At 31.6% G+C, this 17406-nt stretch overlaps 1 protein-coding gene across 1 annotated transcript in view; it reads right to left on the bottom strand.

Moving 5' to 3' along the window:
- The window catches only part of LOC108972241 (protein croquemort-like), a 38263-nt gene extending 21378 nt beyond the window's left edge, over positions 1–16885 (bottom strand). The window contains exon 1 of the mRNA XM_018938773.1: positions 16275–16885. The gene's annotated coding sequence lies outside the window, so the exon portion shown is untranslated. The remainder of the gene's footprint in view (positions 1–16274) is intronic.
- Positions 16886–17406: the final 521 nt, after the last annotated feature.

Genomic DNA, 17406 nt, shown 5'->3' with positions numbered 1-17406 from the left:
CTGAAAAACTTGTTCCGAGATTGTACAATTATCTTAGACAATAATCCAAGCTAAGTTTCGTGAAGATATCTTGTCAATTAAAATAGTCTTCTTTATAAGAACTTGATTATTATCGGTCACACAACGCAAAAGCTATATTGTATAGTAGTCCGATACCCAGGAAACCATCTTGAGGAGATGGGTGTTCATTTCAATTAATCTTCAACATTGACGAAGTTAAGGGGTTGCATGGATTTCCTCGTGTAAACCTTCAGCCTTCTTCAACAATATTTTTCTCATATAAAAAATGATATATTTTATTAGATTTTTTTATTGTTACAAACATGCACTATTAACAAATAAAGTCTGAAATTTTGCGGAAAAAATATTTTAAACTTGACCATTGCGAAACCATTTTCGGTGACCCCTAGGAAAAAACATGCGACCGCGTTGGCAGAATAACTTCTTACAGGGTCATCTAAAGTGAAAAATACGTGTTTTAGTTAAAACCTCACTTAAACCTTGAACGAAGGAAAAAAACTGAAAATTGAACTTTTGGCAGGCATTTTGTACAAAAATTCTCGAAAACATTTGCCAACTGACTTCAAAAACACAGTTTCGAAGAAAATGCGTTTAAAGACGGCTCACTTAGGCTAGCTAGCATCGAGCGCACAAGTGCTCAAGGCTGTATCTCCGAAACTATTACTCGGATCAACTTGAAAATTTAGGGCAATATTACAATATCCTAGAGGTGTTGTAGAATTTAATAAGATAATAAAAAAACTTCTTTTGGAAGCTTTTTGAAGGAACAAATGGAGACAAAAACTAGAATCAAACCTTAAGTATAAAATATGTACTTGTTTACTTATTTACTTTAATTTTTGTTAGACATCCAGAATGTATTTGCATATTTGCATAATCCTTCATGTTACTCATACGCCAGGTTGCCTCGCATGTAACTATTAACCAAACGCATCTTACTTTATTACTTATTACGCATTAGTATTTCGCAATTTATTAGAAATAATTCGCAATTATGTCTGTGATATTCTTTAAACAAGTATTGTATTCGTAGAATTAATTTTCCGCTTAAAAGTTTATTTTGAAAAGCAATTAAAAATAACCATATGAGCTCATGGTTGCATTGTCTGAACAAATAAGCGCCAAATACAATCGTGCATACAAGTGTGTATAAAAAATTCTAACTTTGCATATGGCAATTTGAAACTTTTTTAAACAAACCAAAAGCTCAAATAGTAGGAATTGCTCTGCGCCCAACATACATATGTTTTTCTGTTGCGATATCAAATGTCGCATAATTTGACGACTGTAAACTATACAGTCTTTGCTGTATGCGTACATTGACATATGTAGCATTCAAAAAAAACTGAAATAGAAAACAAAGAAACTGATAACTCATAAACCGCAAGTTCAACACACCTACATGCAGACCATACATGTAAATTTGTGTGACGTAGCCTTTTAAGGCGCTTTGTTCAAACTGTCGTCTGCTTTGTAATGCTTATAATTATCGTTTTATATTCGCAACAGTAGCACTTATAGCACCAACAACAATGATATCAGATAAATGCATTAGTCAGCCATCTGTTACTGCAAGATTTGTGTTCTAAAAAGCTTTAAAATTTGATTGATCGGTTAAACGGTTTAATTTGATTGCAAATGAGTGCTAAGCAATATAAAAGCGTTCAAATAAGTAATAAAAATACTGAGGGACTTGAGTGAGGGTCTGAAACCAGTTTTATTATGCTCGATTTATTAGTTTTTTTATTTATTGATAGTTTTCATACTAACAAATATCAATGAATAACTGTGTTGTTTTATTGTTTTTTAAAATGATGGGCTTGAGGCACGATCCGAAGTAATGATTTCCCATTATTTGCATTAATTAAAATTAAACATTATATAAATATGAGAAAACAATATGATATGCGTAATTTGTATACAGTAGCGACAAGAAAAAATGCGCTTAAATTAGTAGTAGATACTTTCAAAAGTTCTTGTTGAACTGGAGAATGCAAAATTTTGTATTTTCAGCATTTGAAATAATTATAATTTTTTAGGCGTTTTATATAGGCTAAGTGCGTCGTCTTTAAACGCATTTTCTCGAAACTGTGTTTTTGAAATTTTACACAACTGACATTTTCATTTTCTGTTTTTTAATGTCTGCCAAAAATCCAATTTTTAGCTTTTTCCTTCGTCCCAAGTACTAAGTTAAAGCTTTTACTAAAACATTTATTTTTTTCAATTTAGATGCTCTTATAAGGAGTTATTCTGCCAACGCGGGCGCATCTTTTTTCCGAGGGGTCACCGGAAATAGCATCGCAGTGGCGAATATATTGTTTTCCAAAAGTTTCAGAATTTTTTTGTTAATAGTGTATGTTTGTAACAATAAAAAATTCTAAAAAAATAGTTCCTCTTTAATATGAGAAAAATATTGTTGAATAAAGGCTGTTTTTACCAGAGGAAACTCATTTCTTATTCTTAAAAAATTTCTTCTATCAGAATATTTACGCTCGCTTCCACAGTCACCGACCGAAACTTAGCGTAAAAGTGCAATAAATTGAAAAAAATCTCTTGAAGTCGAAATCACATTAGATTTTCTGATCTTACGTGGTGTCCGAAGGGTTTTAGATGTACAAAATTGTGAAAATATATATTTTTACAACTTCAAAAAAAAAAAATTTTGTGTCTTTGCTTAATTTCATAAATAGTTCTTAAATTTTGAAGAATAATAAAACATGACTCTAGCAACTAGAAAAACATCTGTAACTTTAATATAATTTACATACCAACTCTCGTTATTTTTATTATAAACAAAATATTTTATTCGTAAAAACCAAACACTTTATCTCAGAATATTTGAAGCTGCCGAAAAATCTGCATTTCATTAATATTATTCCAACTGCTCTTATTTTGCACGCCACTGTACATATACGTGGATGCAACAAAAATGCTTTCTCGCATCATTAATGAATCTTTCTGCTTCCATAGCGCTTTAAAAACACAAAATTATTCAACACTGTCACTTTAATTGTGGAGGCAGATTGAATTCGCTTTTGTTTTTGAGGAATTAACTTTTTAAATTCAGATATGTAAACATATATATCTGTCTCTTATACACATCTAGATGTGTATAAGAGACAGATATATATGTATAGATATGCGCATTAAGCCCAAACGCTCGTTACTTGCACTGATTATAATTAATATTTGCCATTGATTATAATGTTGATAGCAATATTTTTGCTGATTATTTTTATTACATGTAGGTTTCCATAGTTATTTATAAATGTATAAATACAGAATCACTTGTATACACAAATAAAATATTTCTTATGTGTGTGACATTCATTACTAGATTGTCTCAATGCATACCCAAGTGTGTGTCTAAACCTATTCAGATGTATTTTAATTGTTTTACATTTTTCCCAAACACTAAAGATAAGGATTAGCACTCAGCCGATAATCGGCGAGTTTTCACAAGTTTGATTGCCATTTATTAGCAATTTCACGCAAAATACTCAGCATGTTTCTAGGTGTTATCAATATGTAGGACAGATGATGGCATTTTATAAGTGTTGACCTATATACATAATATAAAATGTCAAAATAAGCAAAATTATTTTGACAAAAAATATAAGAAAATGCTGAATATATTTTGAGCTGTTGCTGCAACACTTGAACTTGCCTTGTTAAAAAAATATGATACTAAGTTTCAAAAAAATGTATTTTGCTAAGTTGATAGGATTGTCCTTAATTACTATGCCAAATATGGGCGCGATCTGTCTACCAGTTTGCTTAGAGTAGGTGCTTAAATCGGTAAACCTCAGTAGATCGTTGCGTTTTTTACAGTGAATAAAAATATCGAACAAAGAATTTGTCTTAAAAATTGTATTTCTAATCAAATTTTATGAGCGGAATCGCTGCGAATGTCGGCAGGCAAGTGTTAGAGAGATGGCAAGAGAGCTCCACATCCCTCGCGAGTCCGTTCGAATGATTTTAGTGGATATTTTGGATATGAAACGCGTTCTTGCACGAGTCGTTACGATAAAGTTGATTTTTTTTTTTACAAAAAGAGTACCGTAAAAAGGTTTCTTTCATGGAGAACATTATAACTGCGGAAGCAACATGGGATTATGAGTTTGGCATGCAAACATCCGTTGAACGCGGCTGGAACTGTGGAAGAGCAATTCATAGATGATACCGAATTTAGAGTCAAAAACGCCATAAATACCATCGATCAATCACCGTATTTGGCTCCGTATGGTTTTTTCTTGCTACGTGGAACCCATTTTCAGTCGATCGAAGAGATAAAAGAAAATTCACTGAAGGACCTCCCAAAAAGAGCTTATGAAAAATATTTTTTTCTCACCGCCTTTTCCGAAAATAGATTTGTTAATAACAACATATCAAATAGTTTCATGACAATAAACACTAAGCTTGTGTTGTAAATAGTTGATCGCTTGCTATGCAATCTCCAAGTGAATTGTTCGATTCCCCACCCTTCTTGTATTGAAAAATTTGAGCTTTTGTTACTTGGCTAATTTTACGACACTCACTTAAGATGTATGAGTATAAAGCACATACAAATGCTATTTATATATTAACAGTACATACATATACATCTAAAAATATTCAAGTACCTTTTTGAAGAAACCGGAAACCTTTGCGTTATTGGATTAGAAAAATATTGCACGGCAACAATAAAAGAATTTCCATTTCTTATATGTCAAATGTGTATAGAATTATACTTTGAATTCATCCAATTAAACTTGATGCGCACGAAAATATTTCAAGTTCGTATTTCACTGTCAAATATGAAATTTTAATCGAATTAATAACTTTTTGCATTCCTCTGTATATTTAACACTTGTTGCTCACACTCAACCTTAGAAGACACTGAAATTTTATTATGATCGAAACTATAAAGTTACGCTTAAATTTAAATTTCAAGTAAGCAAATTTACATACATACATATGTGTAATTAAGTACATTCACCAACCTGCAATCTAATTACATAAATCCATATGTGTAGTATATATGGTATTCCAGAATAGTAATTCACATCATATTTTTGAAAATAGTGAAATTTATGGTTGATTTGGCGCAATTAAATAGCAGTTAAATAGCATTTAAATCTGAACTTTAGCGCTTATTATGGCAATTTTTACAATTATAAGATGAAAAAAGAGGAAATGCTCATACATAAGAGTGATGTAATCTAAAAGCTACAAATATTTATTTTCCTAAATATACATGTGTACATATGTATGTACCCAATTTCATATTCGGCCTAAGCCTAGCGCCTTCTATATTTTGTTTCTAATTATTCAAAGGCTTATGTCAAAGAATTACTGATCTCAAAACCCCTTCGTAAATATTAAGAAATTTTAGAACCTTTCATCGGGGCACACATGATAAATAGTGTGGTAAAGTCTACAAGCATGTAAATTTCCATAAATTACTTTAAATTATGTAGACGTTTTATCCTTCATTTGTCAAATTACGGCTTACGGCGGATGGCCAGATTTAGAGAGAAGATGACTAAGATCAATAAATCACATTCTAAAAACAAGAAAAAAGGTTAACTTCGGTTGCACCGAAGCTAAATACCCTTCACAGGTGCATTTCTGTTAGTAAGTTTGTATTCAATTTGTATGGAAGCTATATGCTATAGTAATTCGTTCTGAGCAATTTTTTTGGAGATTATATTGTTACCCTAAGCAGTAATCCATGCCAAATTTCGTGAATATATCTTGTCAAATGTGAAAGTTTTCCATACAAGAACTTTATTCCGATTGTCCAGTTTGTATGGCAGCTATATGTTATAGTGTGCCGATCTGAACAATTTCTTCGGAGATTACATTATTGCTTTAAAAAATAACCTGTGCCAACTTTTGTGTAAATACATTGTGAAATGTGAAAGTTTTCCATACAACAACTTGATTCCGACCTTTCAGTTTGTATGGCAGCTATATGTTATAGTGGTCCGATATAGGCAGTTCCGACAAATGAGCAGCTTCTTGTAGAGAAAATGACGTTTGCGAACTTCAAAACGATATCTTAAAAACTAAGGGACTGGTTCGTAAATATACAGACAGACATACAGACGGAAATGGCTAAATCGACTCAGCTCGACATACTGATAAATTATATATATTTATATAGATCCGCTTACCACAAAAATTCATTTTACATCTTTGGTGAGGCCTATATTAGAGTATGCTTCCGTGGTATGGAAACCTTGTTATTAAGTTCATTCTGAGAAAATAGAATCCGTTCAAAAACAATTTTTACTTTTTGCCTTAACCCATATGCATTGGGATTCCAATTTAAATCTTCCCCCTTTCACTAACCGTTTAAAGCTTATAAATCTCCCTACACTTGCTAGTAGTAGGGTAATGTTTGGTGTAATATTTCTTGTAAAACTCATCAATGGGTCAGTCTGTAGCCCATCTCTCTTGTCTGATATTAATTTTAACATTCCCGCTCGCTCTACCAGGCAGTTTAGTCCTTTACTTTTAAAATTTTCTAGAACAAATTTCGAGTTAAACGAAGCATTCCCCCGTATATGTCACGATTTCAATTCTCATTCCAACACATCTGATTCAGATTCACTCTTTACCATTAAAAATATTATTTTATCTACTCTTAACAAGTAACATTTAAAAATTATAAACTTTAATCTAATTCTTAGTTTTGGCTGTTGAAATTTTTGTTTCTCTAGCTGAGCAGCTTAAGATCGCAATGCTTAAAACTCCCTTGCCTTTTATGACTCGGCGAATTCCGCTCGTTCGCGGATTGCGCGCCTCGCGTCGGTTGGGTGGGAGGAGGGTAATCGTTGGGTATTATTATTATATACTTTATAGGGTCTCCGACCCTTCCTTCGGGTGTTACAAACTTCGTGACAAACTTAATATACCCTGTTCAGGGTCTAAGTAACCTCTCAGGTCGACATAAGTATTTCWTTTATACGTTGTCAACTCAAGTTCAGTGAATTCAATATTTCTCACCAAAACTTCAGCCTTCGAGTTTTTTCTTATATTTGTGCAATATACATACATATACGAAATCGGTTCGAATAAGTGTATATATTTATATTTAAATGCTTGTATTTAAATAATTTAAGAAATAATAGCATATAATAATATAATATAACAAATATCCTGAATTCATGATTTATATGCAAACATTTGACTTTTATATTTTATTATCAAAAAAAATTTAAATGTTTTTTTTCTAAAACTCGAAAATTAGTTTTATTAGTTTTATCAAGAACGTTTACTTTAAAACTACAGTACAGTTTTTTGTGTTCACTAATTAAAAATGCTCGAAATATAACTCATGTAATTAAAATTAGATAATTATTATTATACTACTTGGTAACACCAAAACAAATGTTGAAAGTTTAACGGTGTCAAAGGCGATGAAAGTGTACATATAATTAGAAGATGTCTTCACCCAAAACAAAATAAATCATCCATTCCTAATGTGATAATAAAAAAATAATTACAAAAACCTGCATTGCGTTGTTTTTGCCATTTTGACATCGCACTGAAACTATTAATAAAAATAAAAAGACAATAAATTAATTATAATTGAAGTTCTTTAAACTACTAACCGGTTGAAGAGTGTAAAAATAACTCAAAGTCTTCAAACTTCTAAATGCTAATAGAAATAACGTCAAATTAGAAGAAACCCTAAATTTAATGAATTATAGAAATTAGATTTTCAACGATTAAAAATTTAAGAAATGTGAATTTATATCGGTAGTGACATCAATCGTGGGCAAAGAAGTTTCTTCTCGCTGGTTGTATTATATGTATTCCTTTTTACCACTGTAGTCTTTTCGCCACAAGGGCTTCATACCACTACGTATTTTTTAGATTTTTGGATATGTGTAGATGAGAGTATAGAATGTAAAAAGTTGCTACCAGTTTGAATATCTGTAATCAAAATAATTTATAAGGCACACTAAATACTAAAAAATTTCCGATAAGTTAAAATTAAAAAAGTCAAATGAAGTCAAAGCAGGAGTTAAAGTTAAAGCAAAAAAATGTAGAAGGTTGCCATCTGTTTGAATATCATTAATCGAAACCATTTATAAGATGCTATTTAGTGCATAAAAAGGTTTTAGAGAGCTTCAAATTAAAAAAAATTTTTAAAGTTATCACCTGTTTGAAAATATATTTCGAGAGCTTAAAAATAAAAATAAAATTATTTACAAGCTTGCCACATAACATTTTTAATTAAAAAAAAAAATTTAAAAACACGAAATATTGCAATACACAAAAGTTTTTAAGTAAATTTATAGTTGCAATTATTATTATTAAAATTCTTTATACACTTAAATCGAAGTATATATTAAGAAAAATATTAAAAATTATACAAAGTGTTTACGAAAACTTAAAAATAGTCCCAAAGAATTAGTTTAAATATCGATCGATGCGTTAAGAGGACTAAATAGTATTACGAAAGTAGTGCCAAATATAATATATTTATAAATACTTACATACCTTCTCTTCTCGTGTATTGCGCAACGCATATGTATACAAAGTCCGACAACCTAGAGGTGCGCGTAAACGTTTTTACTTGCTTTAATTTAATTTAATTTTTTTGCGATTTTAGTGAATGGACTTGAGCGTCGCAGAGAAAATAGTGCTATTGACTACATGTGTGTGTATATTTAATGTTACTAAGAATTGAGAAAGATCTAAATCAATTTAAATCAAACAAAAATAGAAGCTCGCATTTTTCTTAATTGACACTTTAATAGATTTAGAGATTTAGCAATGTCTTATTGAGTTGAGTTATTTGAAAAATTAAATGTGGGGAATGGCCCCGAAGTTAGAATTACATATTACACCTAAAATGCAAAATAACGTATCATCAAGAAAAATATTGAAAATCGTTGTCAAATATACCCAATATATAATTATTTTATAACTAAAACTCAAATTTTGTTTCTATGAGTGGTTTCTATTATACCGTTTTTCATTCTTCTATTAACTTTTGAAAAGTGATGTTACGTTATTTTACATTTTAGGAGCCAATATATTGTATAACTTCACAAACGACATGAAATTTGTTATGAAAGATTTGCTATGAAAGATTATTATGCTAATAATGTAATAATTACTTAATTACAATTAACAATGTGTTTTGTAAAACGGTTGTTATTCGATTTCATGCCCCATCATTGATAAAACCAAAACAAAATGTAAACTTGTACCCTTTATAACCGAATCCCAACAGGTTTTTTATGCCATAAATCGGTTTTCTCTTAAAATTTTTGACCCTGGAATCGAAGTATTTACTCTAATTCCTCTCAAAAATTTTAAATAGAAAATATATTACTATTATTTTGGCATCGAATCACTAATTTACCACAACGCCTGGTTAGGCTGTGAACTAATTTTTGCTATTTTTTTATGAGTTTTTGGTAAAAAATAGTATTTTTATTAAATAAATATTAGTAAACGGTTTTTTCTACACTTAATCCTTTTTATTTATAGGGAAACATTCGCTTTCAGAAATAATTACAATTGTCCTGGTCGTCAATAGCTATAAAAATGGTACAAACAGCTTTCTCTTCGTCTTTTATCCCAGCTATCGTTCTCTGCTGCCAAATTGTATCGTTAAAAACATTTTTCCACCAGAAACTTGACTAAGCAGTGACATTAAAAAGTATAGAAACAAATCTTGCATTGAATGTTTATAGTTTTCTACTATCTTTTGAAATCTTTCTTTGAAGATAGTAGATTTTTTTTTTTGCAAAAATAGAAGGCTTTACTACTCCAACAGTTTGTTTTTCTACACTTATTTTTTTTTTTTTTCTTTTTTTTTTTTTTTTTTTTTTTTTTTTTTGTGCTAGTCTATACAATTTATACTAATTGTATGTTCGATTCGCCAATCTCTAACCAACATTTTTTTCGATAAATTTTTGACATTTTCACTGTTATTTCATAATACTCACTCGCCCCTATTTGCAGAAAAGCTAGTCTGGACTATGAACCTCTTGCACAAGAATATCCCAAACAAGCTCCGGGCGTTTCAAGTAAGACACTATCTTTGTGTGCGGCCTGGCGTGTTCTTGATGGAACACAATGCCTCTCTTATTAACCAAATCAGGACGCCCTTCAGTTATTCAAAATGTGGACAGTGCACATCCGAATGAAGGAGTTTGGCCGTATGTGAGCCGCTCATAGTAGATGAGTTCCAGCCAATCTTACCAAACAAGTAGCAAAACATTTTTAACCATTAATCATGGGCTGAACACCGCTAGCGTCGTTTTATCACGACTGTTTGTTCTTGTCACAAGTGACCCACTTTTAATCTACACTTGTAGTGTCTACCGGCAACCAATGCGATGATTTCAGTTTATTTCTTTAATTCTTGGCGTATGAGTCTACTACTGTATGTTTACAGACATATGTATCCACATATAATTATTTATATTTTTATGCATCTATATATTAATATAAGTAGTTGTTTTACTATCGCAAAAGCTTGTCATTTTATCACTGCATTTACTAGAAGCTATCGGTAATCAGCCACACTACATGTATGACGTTTAATAGCCTAATGTTGACAGCAACAAATATGCATGTATTCACCTTTGCTAAGTTGTTGTCAATATGTACACTATATATTTACTCATAAACGGCTTCAAATAATGCATAAGTAGTAATGTACACAAATATACGAGCACGAATGTGTGCAAAGCACTTTTATAACCAGTTGGAAGCGTGTCTCTAGTTTACCTAACGATTAAAATTGTTTTGATTTATCAATAATTAGTGGCGAATTAAAACAAATAACAGCTGACACCTATAAATTTGAGCGTCGAAAGTAGCGTTTTGTAACAACAACGAGTGTCAGAGAGAGCAAAACTATTGACGCTTTCTAATTATTTGCAAAGAAAGATTGAAATTAGAAAATTAAAAGTACATGAGTTTCCTCATTTTTCAGCTTTCATTTCTCATATAAAAAATGAAATATTTTATTAGAATTTATGGCAAACATTTTTACAAAAATATGAAAATTTCACGATTTTTCTTCAAATAGTTGTAATCGAAAAAAAATCCTTCGGCATGTTTTTAGGAATTGTATCTCAAAAAAAAAATTCATGAAAATCGGTTTCGAGAAAAACGCGTTTAAAGACGGCGCACTTAGCCTACCTAGCCTCGAGCGCACAAATTCTCAAAGCTGTATTTCCGAAACTATAATAAGACACTAAAAAAATCGAATTTTTGAAACCCGTTCTTTTCTTCTTTCTTCTCTATATCCAATTAATTAATCAAAATAAAGTTGGAGCGTCTTGTCAACATTCTGTTAAAATTATTTTAAAATTCATCATATTCGGTATGCTTTATAAAAAATTGTGTCGTCATGCGATCTTTTGGTAATTCTCTGGCGCTGGTCATGACTGCTGGGACTAATCACAATTTTTAAAGCGACGCCCATGAAAAAAAATATATAATTAATATTTTTAATAGTTTTAATTTTATTATTGCTCTTTTCTACCTCTTTTCTACTATTTAAACGAATTTTAAAACAGTAAATTACTAACCCGCACAATAACTACCATTTTTATACAATAAAGTGTTGGGTAAAATTCAATTTAATTACAAGTTTTGCATGCTAACTTGGAAATAATAAATAATATTATACTATTTGCATTAAATATGCACTGTTGACTAACCCTCACCTAATGAAAACGCCGTATAATATGATGTCGGCTTTGTAGCCATTCACACGACATACAATCCGCTAGATTGACACTGTCTCATTAAGCTGTTTTGCTTAGAATTTTATCAATTAATCTTCTACACAATTTGCATTCAAAATAAGGCGATTTACAATTAGACACAAGTTAAAGATACACAGGAAACGCAATATCCATTAAGCACATATTGATATATTGAATGGCAGAAGTTCACACCAGGAGGATACGGTGAAATACTTAGCCAACTCGAGATGATTTGCAAATTAATACACACTTGTCATAGCAGTTCAATATAAATTTATATGAAAATTGTCTTATTTTCCTTTATTTGACCTAAATATCTCTGATTCACTCTAATTATGCTAAATATAGCCAGCGATTTAAAGAAAATGTTATTGACTAGACTTTATGTCCAATTAATGAGTAATTTTTTGACGTTTGGGGGCAAAATCTGGCTGAATTAAGCTAAAAAAAATGTTTCAACAAAAAATCGTCACCTAAAATGAGAAATAACGTATTATGAAAGAAATCTAATTTGAGTTCTTTGTTGCTTACGATTCACTACATAATGTTACATATTTATATGTATGCATACAATATTTAGCTTCCTCTGTCAGACATAACCAATATATAACCACTTTATAACCAATATATAACCACTTTATAACTCATATATAACCATTTCATAACCAAAACTCAAATTTTGTTTCAATATGAGTGGTTTCTATTACATCGTTTTTCCTTCGCCTGTCAACCTATGAAAAGTGGTGTTACGTCATTTTGCATTTTAGGTGACGATTTTGTATGTAGAAAAAGTCTGCTCTACAAATTTTTGACAAGTATTCAAATTGCAATATTTTTTTATTATGGTCTTAATGTACTTCTTTTAGCAACTACTAATTATGTAGCCACTACCGTAATAGTTTTCCACTTTTTTTATTTGTTCAATATTAATTTCTCACTGGGTCTCCATCTGCATCGACAGCTTAAAGAGGCGGCAACGTAATACACTTACTCCCAAAAATAATTGCATTCCAAATAAACAGACGCGTAAGATTAACAAATGACTGTAGTTCCCGTCGACAAATGAAACAATAAAAAACAACAAATAATACACATGTGCCTACACTTGTTTGAATTTATTTACATTTTCCGATTTATTTGCGAAAATGCTTCTTTCTTTCTTTTTTTTTATCGGCGGTGTAAGTTGCTAAAATAAACGCCTGGAATCAAATTCTGTTTCTGTTTGTTTTCTTGACTGTTTTTTTTATTTTTATTTTGCCTGTTTGTGAATCATACAAAACTATTACAAATGCAAAGTAAACAAAGTGTGTTTAAATGCCTCATCATATTTAATACTATAGATACAAGTGTCCACTCAGATGCATATGTAGCTTTTAGAGTGCCTTTCAAAAAACTATCTGCCGTTTTATTTCATTGCTATTGTTATTTATTTACTTAGTATTTACACTCTTATTAAAGGGCGGCAATTATTGTTCTAAGCAATGAAGTCTAAAGAAAGTAACCTAAGAGTGAAATTAGAAGCTTATGTCAACAAAGATTGTCATTTATGACTTATAACCCTTATAGTCATTTGTGCTATGATTAGTTTACAATTAGAACTGTCATCAGCTAATGGCTCAGAATGTCGACAGGAAAGCTATTTTTCTACATCACAATTTGAAATTGTGAAGAGATTTATCGTATAAAATTTACCATTTTATACTGGCGCAACATGTTGCAAGGTGTGTAATAGCTTGGTTCACAAAACGGTTATGTGTAACACCTCAAACTATGCATTAAGGGTATACCATACATACATTATAACAATTAGCTTTGCTAGACAAGTAGATTTTGGAATGTATTAGAATTTTTTCTGTGGATATATGTAAAGTCTAAAGTCTACGCGAACAATCTCGCTTCGATTCAGGTCTTGTAGCAAAAGATCTCGTGTGTCATTCGCCAGTTACCAGTCGAAATACTCGACTGAATCATCGAAAAATGTGATCAGCTGATGGACAATCTGAGACGTAGCCAATCTTCAAGAAATAAACGCCAAAGAATGTTCTTTCAACTGATTATAAACATTCACCATTAAATTTGAAGTTTCTGTGTTTTTTCTTTAACAAGGTAGGGAACCTCAAAATGGATCACACTTCATATGGAATAATGTGCGAATAACTGACTAAAATAATTCTAGTCAATCCTTCCCTTAGTACTATTATAATGAATATACTTATTTCTATTAATGGAATTGGCTTCAAATAGATTTGAATATTCAGCTGAATCTCTGGTGGTGAGAGAATCAAATGAAATCAGTTAAAATATCTTTCAGGAACAAATATTGAATTTGTAAATAGGCATGTGTCAGCCTTTTAATAAAGTTTTACCGATCCCCAAAATATTACAAGCGTTTAAATACCTTTAAATTGCGATATTATACTATATAGTAGTGGGTTCCACCCGAACTAAGCCTCTCCTTTTTTATTCTATAACTCATTTATATTTGATAAATTACACACCTCCGAGCTTTAGTAAAACAAACTATTTGATTTCTGCCGGCTGACGAGCCGATAGACGCGTTATGTAAATATTATTAATTATCGGTACAATGTATTTTCAATATATAATATAACTATAAAATCAGGAATGCGGAAATGCAAAGAGCGCGGGTGCACAAGTGTGGGTAAACAAGTTATTATTTTACAATCAGCTTTAAACTTTTGTGAAGAATCACCCAGCGAGTGGCCTATGTTTTTCACATCGGAGGGGTATACAAAAAAAATAAGTTGCCAACATTGAAAATGGGTTAATGAAGCTCGTAACTTCTTTAACTGAACAAAATAATGTCGGCTATTTACTCCCAAAAGCCTTTCTCTCATGGATAAGATAAATAGATGAGGATTGCAGCACTGCCTAAATTGAATATTGTGCCCTTATACAGGCTATTTACTAAATTTTTTCAGAATCGGCTCAGAAAAAAATTTATGATTCGTCTGTTATGTATTATATTTATATATTTTTTGTAAAATTTTAGAAATAACTATTTCCAACTTTAAGTTTTCTCTTGGTATATATAGGCTATTAGATAAAAAAAAAAAACAACGGTTAACTGCGGAAGCTAGAATATCCCTCACAAATTAAAAAGTTTTCAAACGAGAGCAAAAACATAGTGGTCCGATCTGAAAAAACTATTCGCCGATAATAGCTTTCTCTTGGATAATATACTATACCATATTTTGCGATTTGTATCGTTCAATTTGTATAGCAACTTATGCTATAGTGGTCCGATTTTACGGTTCCGACAAATGAGCACCTTCTTGGCGATAAAAATACGTGTCCAAAGTTTTATAACGATAGCTCACAAACTGATGCACTATTTCAAGTACTATATACATACGGAGGGTCAAACGAACATGTCTAAATCGACTCTTGTATTTATTTTATAGGATCTTCTAGGTGCTACAAACTTCGTGGAAAACTTAAGATACATTATTAAAGTTATAAAAATTATTCAAGTCTTTCAAAACAAAGTTCTTGGCACAACACTAAGTGCAACTTTCCATGTGAGAAACAACGTTGCCTTCGAGACTTAAAGGAGCTCACAGTGAGAAGGAAACTTTTGAAGAGTTCAGTAGTCGAATTTAGTAGTACCTCTGGCTTTGTCTTTTCTCTGCCTCGAGATCTATGACAATGTACCCGCAATCTAACCGATGGATACTAGTCAAAAGCGTAGAAGACTAAAAGGACTCACCCATTAAACCTCCTCATTTGATTCAATTGAAGTCAGGCTTTGAAAATTACTCTACTAGACCTCTTTTTTATGTAAAATTACTATCTAAAAGAAATTTAATAATGAATAAAATATTCTAAGAAATTAGAATAAAGTTCATGGCTTAAAATGACTTTACAAATTGTCCAGTTTTTGGCACCGGCAATTATTTTGCTATATTTTTTTTAAGAAATGTTATTAATAACCAATTATGGGGACCGAAATTGGCGATTTCGATAATATACCGAAGAGTACTTTTATTTTCCTTGAAATCTATTTTTCCGATATGAGAAGAATCAATCAAGCCAAAAATTTATTAAGACTAGTGTAAGCCCAGTAGTAGTGAGCGCTAAATTAGTAAAGTATGACCCTCAGTACAGTTTGTGATGCTGTCACAGTCAAACTTAAAACCATGCACCTCAAATAACAGTGTATTAGCACTATTTTGTGTATTATTTTAGCCGGGTTTCAAACCCTTAAACCACCAAATGGCTGTTAGTCAATAAAAAGGATAAAAGCAGTCAGCAAAACCCGCTTATTCTTTGAACTAGGAACAGCATAACCCCTTAAAAATAACCCGGGATATACTATACTTGTATACCATGTTATTTATAAACGCAAAGCTTACTCAACCACTTTATTGTCTTTATACTAATAAATTAAATTGTTCGTAATCTTCCAAATCATTAATGCACAATACAATTACATTAAAAACAATTTCGATCGTGGCTTAATTATGAAAAATTACAAATCACATAACCACTAGTACTCACAGTGATTTCTTCAATTCTTCAAAATTCACGCAAGGAAACCCAAAACAGACGCGAATTGTAGAACGAGATCCAATCTATATGTAGATATAACTATATAACGCAGACAATAACAGATGTTTTGTTTTTAAAATTCGTACACACTTTTCATTCAAAACACTTTTTAAAATATACAGCGCACTTATTTATCTACACATATAATATATACAGAAGCAACGGTAAATTTCATAAACGCGAAAATTTATTTCAAATATTTATAATGAAACAGTTTTCTGAACAACGAACTTTGGCTTTCTTATCAATGGCAGTTGATAGCGGGAAGATCTTCCAGGCGCGTCGTCACGATTATCGCGGCGCCCAAGTCAAAGCAAATACACTAATACAATGACAGCATGCACTGAAGTCCCGAAACGCGTCCTAATTTTCAGAATAATTTTCCAAAATACAAACTAAAATTTCACGAACGAATTGTACGGGACTTTTCACTTCCGTAACTTATAAGTGTGTGTGTTTGATATTTTCACAATTTCGAAAATCTTCGCCGTATTAACGAAACATGTGTTCTTTACGCGTTAAACGCTTGATAACGACTGTCACGGCTGCCTGTTGCTTTGCCTTTGTGTTTACTCTGGGCACTAGCGTACGGGAGCGTTTGCAGTGGCTTTTGTCATTGTTGTCGTTGTTGCCGTTGTCGCCATAGCCGCCGCCGCCGTTGCTAGAGTCATCGTTGCTGCGACTACATATCATCATTACGACGGCAATCGGAATCGAATTCTGAATTATTGTAGTACGAATTGGAAAATATATTTGTATGTTTGTAAGTGCCTACAACGGCATGCGTTCGTATTAATAGTTATAGTTGCATAGTGTAACCGTATTTAAATTATTCTTTGCGATAGCGCTTTTTGAGTACGCTTTTAGTAGTGGGCATAACCCAATGTACCATTTTTGCTGGTGACATTTTTAAATGTAATTACATTTTGAAGGGTTTGCCATGAAGTAGTGCCATGTAGCACAGGAGAAAACACATTAGAGACCCTACAAAGTATATAGCATGAAGCCGCATGATTTTTCTAAGCGACATCGCTTCGTTCTACGGGCTTTTGAAAAGTTCCAACAAGATCCGACGTTTTCG

This window comes from Bactrocera latifrons, unplaced genomic scaffold (genome assembly GCF_001853355.1).
Source record: "Bactrocera latifrons isolate USDA-ARS-PBARC rearing strain unplaced genomic scaffold, ASM185335v1 scaffold_39, whole genome shotgun sequence".
Classification (NCBI taxonomy): domain Eukaryota; kingdom Metazoa; phylum Arthropoda; class Insecta; order Diptera; family Tephritidae; genus Bactrocera; species Bactrocera latifrons.
This window is presented reverse-complemented; position numbering and strand designations above follow the sequence as displayed.